General features: G+C 45.0%; 1 protein-coding gene and 1 pseudogene across 1 annotated transcript in view; both read left to right on the plus strand.

The window, feature by feature from the left end:
• Positions 1-7,500, plus strand: part of LOC122247587 (uncharacterized) — a 289,156-nt gene that overhangs the window by 216,053 nt on the left and 65,603 nt on the right. The gene's annotated exons all lie outside the window — the stretch shown is intronic.
• On the plus strand, positions 1,395-2,288 carry LOC147470235 (uncharacterized; annotated as a pseudogene).

Raw genomic sequence — 7,500 nt, forward strand, 5'->3', positions numbered from 1 at the left:
ATATACATATATATATATATATATATATATATATATATATATATATATATATACATACACACACACACACACACACACACACACACACACACACACACACATATATATATATATATATATATATATATAGAGAGAGAGAGAGAGAGAGAGAGAGAGAGAGAGAGAGAGAGAGAGAGAGAAAGAGTACGTGTATAACGAAAAAAGGAAAAAAAAAGAGAAAGAAGAAAATATGAACAAATAATGATATAAAAAAAAGGAATAAGAAATGTATATAGAGAAAAACATGAAATAAGGAATTTAAGGGCCGCACGTTACAAAACTCCCGGATGTGGTACGTGTTACTTACAATGGCCACCCGCTAAGCGTTCTCTCTCTCTCTCTCTCTCTCTCTCTCTCTCTCTCTCTCTCTCTCTCTCTCTCTCTCTCTCTCTCTCTCTCTCTCTCTCTCTCTCTCTCTCTCTCTCTCTCTCTCTCTCTCTCTCTCTCTCCTCTCTCTCTCTCTCTCTCTCTCTCTCTCTCTCTCTCTTCTCTCTCTCTCTCTCTGTCTCTCTCTCTCTCTCTCTCTCTCTCTCTCTCTGTCTCCTCTCTCTCTGTTTCTTTCTCTCTCTCTCTCTCTCTCTCTCTCTCTCTCTCTTTTCTCCTCTCTCTCTGTCTCTCTCTCTCTCTCTCTCTCTCTCTCTCTCTCTCTCTCTCTCTCTGTCTCTCTTTCTCTCTCTCTCTCTCTCTCTCTCTCTCTCTCTCTCTCTCTCTCTCTCTCTCTCTCTCTCTCTCTCTCTCTCTCTCTCTCTCTCTCTCTCTCTCTCTCTCTCTCTCTCTCTCTCTCTCCGTTTGCCTCTATCTATCTACCTCTCCTTTGTTATCACTAGTGAGAAAAAGCAGGCACCACCAAGTCTCACGTGACAGCTTGGGCAACGCGGATGCTTTTGTAACCTCCTTTGTAAGTGATTAGGTATTGTAATTAAATGATGCACACTGATGATTGAATGGGAATTATGCACAGTCATGATGGTAATCGCAGTAATGATATCAGTGATCATGAATAAAATAATGATTATGATAATGATATCGGGGGTAACATTGGTAATAATATTTATCAAAATACGATTTAGATTTGCTTATCTTCATATAACTGTATGTAGTAATTTATCTACAAAATACTTTTCCACGTGGATGAATTTACCTTTTCATTCATTTGATTGATTGTTTCACACCTATAATTACACGTAAAGTAAGGACTGGATGAGGACCAGCTCCTTCTGCCGAGGGATGACTACGTTGCCCTCGTCCTCCTGTGAGTGGAGTTCGGCCCGTTCGAGTTCCGTGGCAATGCGTAAGAACAGATCCAAGGACTTGCAATGGACTCTCAACTATCAGCAGTCCTTGCCCAGTTTTTCATGGAGAACCTCGAGGCCGACCATCACCGACACACGCCGTGGATACACAGTAGTGTTGATGCGTTATGTGGACGACATCCTCGCCGTAATACCTACGAGGACGGATCTCCAGGACCTCTATGGAAGGCTGAACATAGTGCACCTCAACATGCAATGCACAAAAGAAGAGGAACGAGATGACTAACTTCCGTTCATCGACACCAGAATACACAGGAGACCCGACGAACCGGTATTTAAAACCAACGAATATAGACGACCTTATCCATTTCTTCTCTGTCTACAACAAATGTAACTACAGGAGTAATTATTGGTTTCTCCCTCCAAACACTTAGACTGCAGCCCAGAATTTCTAGAGGAGGAAATCCAACATATAGGAAACACCTTCTTACGCCTCCTTTACCCCCGAGGTGTGCTGCACCTGAGGCGCAAGGCAGAGAAGATAATGGACAGACCGAGAGGAGGCGACCCGCAGGACATCCCTCAGAGAATTATTCTTTCACATTCGGAGATGACTGATCTGCTAGAGGCCCTAGCGGGACATACAATCAAGATCGCCATTGGGGATTGGACGACATCGTCAGAGGAAAGAGGCCAGTCTACCACAGGCCCTTTAGCGGCCGACGTGGCAAGGTATACGTACTTGTGAAAAGACGTGGACTCCATGAACGACGAATCGGGCAACACCGCCACGCCCTCCGGCGACATGACATCTGGAGCGCCTTCGTTGTTCACGTCGACATCGACGGCCATCTCACCAAGAGGTCCCAAGCCTCCATTATTAAACAAGATCTAACTTCACGACAAAGGAAGATGATAGAAGTGGCATTGATGCAGTCAGCTAACAACAGGAACAACGCACCGCGGAGCCACCGACTATCCAGATCACTGATTTGACCTGATATCTGCAGCATATATAGCCCCCTCTATAGCTCTTGTGTATGATGCCCTGATAAAGCAGTAAAGCAAAAAGGCCTTCGACATATTCGTGTTTCCTGTGTTTATTTCCTTGTTTTGTTTTCAACTATAATTACATAAAATAGTGCTACTGTCATAATTTCACTGTTCTCGTTACAATGATTGCTATATCAATTGATATATACAATACCAACAGGAATCTGCTATGTTATTAATAGCATTGATAGTAGTAATAGTAGGAAATTGAGTTTCTGTTGGTAATGATGATAAAAATCTAATGATAATAACAATAATCTTTATGATAGTATAAAATCCAATTTCAGCAAAGTCAAACCACCTGAAGACCTAAGACAATGATGGTAATAATGCTAATGATTGTTTTATTAATAATGGTAGTAGTAGAACTGATAAAGTTGATAATGGTGATAATAATTATGTCAACAATGATGATAATACGGATAATAACAACAGTGATAATAACAATAATGATGATAATAATAACAATGATAATAATAGTAATGATAATATTGATGATAATAATAATAATGATAATAATGATAATAATAGTAATAATAATGTATATTAATAGTAATACCATTAATGGTAATATAAATGATAATGATGATAATAACATTTTGAATACCAATAAACCTCTCACACCGCCCACTCAAGCAAATACCAGAGCAGACCCGATCAACAAGGCGGTTTTTGGCCTCAGTTTTCTTGCACTCCGACCTTGTTTACATCACAAAGGGACCAGATGACCAAGGAAAACAAAAACAAATGATAAGAAAAAAAGAAAAGAAAAGAAGAAATGAACACTAGAATCATGATTTTGGTTTTATTGCTCTTCGTGCTTGTTTGTGTCTTTGTTTGTTGGCCGGTTGTCTGGGATTTGTGTTTGTATGGTTTATGTGTTTTTTTCTGTCATTTCCTTTTCGCTTTTCTTTATCTTCTTTCCCCTTCTTTTCTACCCCTTTCTCTATTTCCTTCATCGTCTTCTTTTCTTCCTCTTCTTCAGCTATCGTCTTTCTTTTACATGTCTCTTCACATGTCCTTCATATATTTATTTGTTTTCAATCTTTCTAATTAATATCATTCCTATGCAAAGCCATGTAATAGAACTTAATCAAATCGAAGGTGCATGTTTTCGCCTGATATCATAATGGACATGACAGTATCCAATGCCAAATAATAACATATCCATAAATAATTATTTATTTACATTAGCTACATATTTCCTGTGAAGGCTACCGGCCAGCCTGTCGCACCTGCATGCAAACACGGGCGCACATTGTCTGGAATCTCTTGAGAGCAAAAACAATCAGGATTTTGTCTTTTTTTAATTTTATTTCCTTACTTATTTTCATTTTTATCTTCTCTTGGTTATCTGCTGTTCCGCGTGTCTATTTGTAGGCGTGTATCTACTCAGATGTATTTCTATCTATCTATTCATATTTGTTGATAGATACGGTGAAGAATTTTGATAAAAAGATGAAAAAATTCTAATAGATGGATACAAAGTAAGAGAAATGAATGCATAGAAGTAGAAAAATGACAGAATATCATAATTTTCCTCTCTATTTCTTCCTTTTTTTTACTTTTGTTTTTAATTTTCCCGATTTTCTACTTTCTGCTCGCATTTACTACGCTCTACCACCTGTCTCGTATTCTCCCGTTGTCTACTATACCCGTTTTGCAATTACCTATTTCAGTTAATCTATTTCTGTTTGTTCTCACCTCTTCCTCTCTCTCTTTCTCTCCCTCCCTCCCTCTCTCTCTCTCTCTCTCTCTCTCTCTCTCTCCTCTCTCTCCTCTCTCTCTCTCTCTCTCTCATTCTCTCTCTCTCTCTCTCTCTCTCTTAAAAGAAAGGCGAAAAACACTGAATATAATTATTGGCCTACATGTTTCGTGTATATGTTGCTATTTCATCATCTTATTTTCTTACATGTTCGCTCTCACTCTCGGTCTCCTCTAGCTCTGCTTTTGGTCTCCTCTTGGACTCCTCTCTATCTCCTCTCGGTTGCCTCGCGGTCTCTTCTCGGTCTTCTCTCGCTCATCTCTCGGTCTCTTCTTGGTCGCCTCTCGGTCTTCTCTCGCTCACCTCTAGATCGCTCTCGGTCTTCTCTCGCTCATCTCTCGGTCTCTTCTTGGTCGCCTCTCGGTCTCCTCTCGGTCTTCTCTCGCTCATCTCTCGGTCTCTTCTTGGTCGCCTCTCGGTCTTCTCTCGCTCACCTCTAGGTCGCTCTCGGTCTTCTCTCGCTCATCTCTCGGTCTCTTCTTGGTCGCCTCTCGGTCTTCTCTCGCTCACCTCTAGGTCGCTCTCGGTCTTCTCTCGCTCATCTCTCGGTCTCTTCTTGGTCGCCTCTCGGTCTTCTCTCGCTCATCTCTCGGTCTCCTCTCGGTCTTCTCTCGCTCATCTCTCGGTCTCTTCTTGGTCGCCTCTCGGTCTTCTCTCGCTCACCTCTAGGTCGCTCTCGGTCTTCTCTCGCTCATCTCTCGGTCTCTTCTTGGTCGCCTCTCGGTCTTCTCTCGCTCATCTCTCGGTCTCCTCTCGGTCTTCTCTCGCTCATCTCTCGGTCTCTTCTTGGTCGCCTCTCGGTCTTCTCTCGCTCACCTCTAGATCGCTCTCGGTCTTCTCTCGCTCATCTCTCGGTCTCTTCTTGGTCGCCTCTCGGTCTCCTCTCGCTCATCTCTCGGTCTCCTCTCGGTCTTCTCTCGCTCATCTCTCGGTCTCTTCTTGGTCGCCTCTCGGTCTTCTCTCGCTCACCTCTAGGTCGCTCTCGGTCTTCTCTCGCTCATCTCTCGGTCTCTTCTTGGTCGCCTCTCGGTCTTCTCTCGCTCACCTCTAGGTCGCTCTCGGTCTTCTCTCGCTCATCTCTCGGTCTCTTCTTGGTCGCCTCTCGGTCTTCTCTCGCTCACCTCTAGGTCGCTCTCGGTCTTCTCTCGCTCATCTCTCGGTCTCTTCTTGGTCGCCTCTCGGTCTTCTCTCGCTCATCTCTCGGTCTCCTCTCGGTCTTCTCTCGCTCATCTCTCGGTCTCTTCTTGGTCGCCTCTCGGTCTTCTCTCGCTCACCTCTAGGTCGCTCTCGGTCTTCTCTCGCTCATCTCTCGGTCTCTTCTTGGTCGCCTCTCGGTCTTCTCTCGCTCACCTCTAGGTCGCTCTCGGTCTTCTCTCGCTCATCTCTCGGTCTCCTCTCGGTCTTCTCTCGCTCATCTCTCGGTCTCTTCTTGGTCGCCTCTCGGTCTTCTCTCGCTCACCTCTCGGTCGCTCTCGGTCTTCTCTCGCTCACCTCTCGGTCGCCTCTCGGTCTTCTCTCGCTCACCTCTAGGTCGCTCTCGGTCTTCTCTCGCTCATCTCTCGGTCTCCTCTCGGTCTTCTCTCGCTCATCTCTCGGTCTCTTCTTGGTCGCCTCTCGGTCTTCTCTCGCTCACCTCTCGGTCGCTCTCGGTCTTCTCTCGGTCTCCGCTCGTTCTTCTCTCGCTCATCTCTCGGTCTTCTCTCGCTCATCTCTCGGTCTCTTCTTGGTCGCCTCTCGGTCTTCTCTCGCTCACCTCTCGGTCTCCTCTCGGTCTTCTCTCGGTCTTCTCTCGCTCACCTCTCGGTCGCTCTCGGTCTTCTCTCGGTCTCCGCTCGTTCTTCTCTCGCTCATCTCTCGGTCTCTTCTTGGTCGCCTCTCGGTCTTCTCTCGCTCACCTCTCGGTCGCTCTCGGTCTTCTCTCGCTCATCTCTCGGTCTCCTCTCGGTCTTCTCTCGCTCACCTCTCGGTCTTCTCTCGGTCTCCGCTCGTTCTTCTCTCGCTCATCTCTCGGTCTCTTCTTGGTCGCCTCTCGGTCTTCTCTCGCTCACCTCTAGGTCGCTCTCGGTCTTCTCTCGGTCTCCGCTCGGTCTCCGCTCGGTCTCCGCTCGGTTTCCTCTCAGTCACCTCTCGGTCACCTCTTGGTCTCCTCTCGGTAACCTCTCGATCTCCTCTCGGTCTCCTCTCGTTTGATGGTGATAATTAAAAGCCACAGTTAATAGGTTGTTGCTAAATGGTTGGTTGTAGTAGTTGGTGGTCCAACAGTTTAGTTTAGTTTAGGTAATAAAAAACGGTGAATATCTAATAGATAGGTTATATAATGACTAGGTGTTAGCTGATGAGTTGTTAGGTAGGTAGTTATTAGGCTGCAGTTTATAGCAACAAAAACGCGCCAGTTAGTTATCTCTGACTGTTTGTTTGGTTAGCTGATTCTCTGTGTGTGTCTGTTTTTCCGTCTTTCTAGCTCTCTCTTTGTGTTGGTGTTTTCGTTTGTCTACCTATCTGTCTGTCTGTCTGTCTTTTCCTCATCTTTTTTTTTTTTTTTCTATCTATTCTATACTGACCAACGCCTTCTCCTCTGTACCTCATAAAATGACAAAAATACCTGTCTGTCTACCTTACTCTACCTCTATTCTCATTTTTCTGTGTATTCTATACTGACCGACGCCTTTCGTTACGTACTTCATGGATAAGGAGAAAATACAGTTCTTCCTCTTACGTCTATTCTTCTCTCCTTTATCTTCGTCTTTCATCTTAACTCTACGCAGTGTATGAATAGAATGATGACCTTCCTTTTTCTTATACATCAGATGACCTTACATGCTCCCGGCTGGCCAAGGTCGACGGCTGTAGAAGGACGGTCAGTTAGACAATGAGGGCGGGGCGTTGCAATGGGAAGGGAGGCAAGGAGTGTTGGGGGGGGGGGGGGGGGGAAGGAAGGATGGAGGAAGAAGGAAGGGAAGAGAGGCAATTTGGGTGGGGCAGTGGATGGAGGGAAGGAGAGGAGAAAGAGAGATGGAAGGAGACAATGAAGGCTGGACAGCGGCTTATAGGATGCTCAGGGAAAGAGGAGGAGAGATGGAGGCTTATTGGGCGGGGTCGAAGGGATGAAACAGGAAAAGGAGAGAAGCTATGTAAGAGGGATAGTAAGGCGGGACTGAAAAAGAAAGAGGGAGATGGATAGATAGAGTGAAAGAGAGAGAGAGAGAGAGAGAGATGGAAAAAGAGGAAGTACTTGAACAACAGACCAGCAACAATAACAACCGAGGTCACCCAAGTCTGATCTCCGAGATGAAAACCTCCTGGAACAAGCACCGGTAGAGTGATCCCGTGAAAAGCTTGACAAACAAAAAACGCGGCGAGAGAGAGAAGACTCCCTCGCAATATAGTGTC

Source organism: Penaeus japonicus, unplaced genomic scaffold, assembly GCF_977035675.1.
Source record: "Penaeus japonicus unplaced genomic scaffold, GWHDUDI00000001_assembly GWHDUDI00000016, whole genome shotgun sequence".
Classification (NCBI taxonomy): Eukaryota; Metazoa; Arthropoda; class Malacostraca; order Decapoda; family Penaeidae; genus Penaeus; species Penaeus japonicus.